The 2,869-nt window shown below is 47.4% G+C and overlaps 1 pseudogene; it reads right to left on the bottom strand.

Annotated features, from left to right (window-relative positions):
- Positions 1–395: 395 nt before the first annotated feature.
- On the bottom strand, positions 396–2,410 carry LOC102008087 (annotated as a pseudogene).
- Positions 2,411–2,869: the final 459 nt, after the last annotated feature.

The following is a 2,869-nucleotide window of genomic DNA, read 5'->3' as shown; positions in this document are numbered from 1 at the left end:
TGAAAGAAATAGTAGCATTGTAAGTCAGGAGGTTGGACCTGATCAGAAGAAAACTTCCCCAAAAGTAGCCCGTGTACACCCCTGGTTCAAACTTCAAACTGCTGCCTCCACCAGCCTTCATCATCAGCCTACCATTCCCTCTTCCCTGAGTACAACTTACCAAGTGTTTGGATAGATTACCTCTATCAGAAGGAAAACTAACATTTCCCTGCTCCTTAACTTCTCCTCCATCCTTCAGGCTGCCCCCAACCCTGAGTATCCTCTCATAGCTTACCAATGAGTGAGCACTGACCCTGAGTACCCTTACCGAATGTGTCACAAGCTCCTTTAATTCAGGTATCTGGACTTTGCTTGCAGTGGCCACAAGTAGCCAGCCTTCTGAATCTTGGGGGATGTCACTTTTTGCCTCTAGTCAGTTTTCTCTCAACCGTTCTCTCTTTGGCTACATCTAGCTTAGTCAGGATGCAAAAGCAAAGCTGTTGGCTGACTCTTGTGATAGTAGCCAGGACTTTCCGAACAAAGTGGTCTGCAGGACTCTGGCAGGTGAAGAGCCACGAAGTGAACAGGAACCCCGGAGAGGGCAATTGTAATACTAGTGAGGGAACTGATGGTATCTCTGAAGAGAGGCACAATCTCTGAAGACACGGAGCATATGCAGAACATGATGGGAAGAAAAAGGCTCAGCTTGAGAGCCTGGGACTGTTCAGGTTCTTTCCACTGAAGGTAGTGCTGTCCGACAACAAAGAGGCCCACAAAGGACCAGTAACTGAACCTGAAGTAGTTAGTGAGCAGCAAAACACCCTCCACAATGAGGTACATGTGGGTCACAATGCAGTTGAACAATAAAGCAGGGATGAGAGTAAAACGCTTGGTGTGGATCATGGACAGAAGGTCTGGGAGACCGCCCTCTAGGGGGCCCACAAAGAACATCTTGAAGAAGCAAAGACAGATGTATTAAGGCCCCCAAAGCAAGACAGGGCAACAGCAATGGGGATGATCCAGCTGAACGTGCCAAACATCTGGTCAGAAAATGTCACAGCAACTGCACCGCTGTTCAGGAAGACCCAAACGCTCAACACTGTGTAATAAATAGGTTGCGTTGGTCAGGACTCAGCTCAGTGTCACAACTGGCATAGAGATCCCATTAGCCAAGGGCAAATTTTTTCTGGGTTTTATTTCTTCTGCTAAAATTAAGGGTGTCCCAACCTGAGTATGAGAAGAGGGCAGAGGACAGTGCAAGAGAGAGGTCTCCCACATTCCAAAATGAACCCTTAAAGGCATCTTGAAAGTGCTGAGAGTGTCCCTGGTACAATTTAACAAGGCCCATGACAATGATGGCAACGAGCACTAGGACCTCAGCATAAGGGAACATGTTTTGTCCTCGTGTGCCCCACCTGACATAGGCATAGTTCACAAACGTCAGCAGACATACACAAGCAGCAGCAAGGGGCTCACAGTGGGGAAGGAGGGCTGGTGACATGGTCGATAAAGGTGACTGCCTGATTGGTAGGCTCAACAATTACTAGTGAGCCCATAGGTGGGTGAAGACAATGAAGCCTCCAAAGGTCTCTAGAATATAAGCACAGCTGGCCCCTGACTTGGTGATGGTGGTCCCCAGCTCCACAGGACAAAGGGCATACACAAGGGAGAAGAGTCCACCAATGGCCCACATGACCATGATAACCCACAGAAGGCAGTGTGTCACAGCCTCCTGCAACACACTGGGAGAGACAAAAATCCCTGAGCTGATCATGTAGCCTACCACCAGGCTAACCCCATTAAGCAGGATCTCCTTCTTTAGCAGCACAGCTTCCAGGAACCCTTTCAGTGGTGAGCTCCCATCTTCCACTTCAGGCTGGCTGGCACCAGGGAGATGGTAGGTGGGTGTGGGACTCTCAAACTCCTTGTCTTCCATGGCAAATAGTTCCTGCACATCTATGTTTACTGTGGCCTCTGATTACCAGGCACACCCAGGATACTCTGTTACTCCACAGCCAAGGCCTCCAAGCCCCATACTCCTTGTTCTGGTTTTACCTCTTTCCCCCCTTGAAATAGTCCCTTTAGGTTGCCCAAACTGGCCTCAAGCGATAGAAACTCCGGCTCAACTCCAAGCGGCTGGGACTACAGACTGGTGCCACCCGGCACGGCGTTTTTTGTTTTTTTTTTTTTATTTTTTAAGGTGATGAAGGAGAAAGATTCTGTTGCTACTGCATAAGCATCCCATACCCTCTCAAGAAGAAAACAAAACCCTCCTCAACATGAGCATGATTAACTGGGATTATTTTTATTTGTACTACGGTGTAGACAAAATTAACAATGTTATTAAAATCTCCCTGATTTAAAAGAAACACTGAAGAACTTAAATCTTGCTATGTACTTCAAGCAAGCTTTAAACTCACTATGTAGCCCAGGCTGGTCTCCAACATATGGTGAGCCTCCTGCCTCAGCCTCCCCAGTGCTCAGATTATAGGCCAGTGCCATCATGCCCAGCTAGTGAAGAACTCTGTATTTGAAGAAAGTTTCTGCCGTCCTTTGCCGGGAACGGTTTGTACATAGAAGGGGCTGTGACCAGAACTATCAAGGAAGTCCCAAGAAATTCGGGTTTTCTCTTGGCCACTGATTCCCCGAGTAACTGAATTTCCTGGTACACCAGGGTGTTTCCTGCGAAGCAGGTGATCCCTATGGAATTTTCCACTTCTAGAAACCTCTAGTTCTAAACAGCACACAATACTGGCTTTCAAAGGTGCTTAGCCAAAGAAGATACATTCTTCTTTGCCTCAGTCTCTTCGGCCAGCCTGAGCTACCTATCAAGACCCTGTCTCAAATAGAAAAAAAAAGTTCTTCAGTGTCTGCTTTTTTGTAAAAATAA

The sequence above is a fragment of the Chinchilla lanigera genome, unplaced genomic scaffold (assembly GCF_000276665.1).
Source record: "Chinchilla lanigera isolate Chin_1 unplaced genomic scaffold, ChiLan1.0 scaffold00071, whole genome shotgun sequence".
In the NCBI taxonomy this organism is placed as follows: Eukaryota; Metazoa; Chordata; class Mammalia; order Rodentia; family Chinchillidae; genus Chinchilla; species Chinchilla lanigera.
Note: the sequence above shows the minus strand (reverse complement) of the source record. Positions and strands in the feature narration are given on the sequence as shown.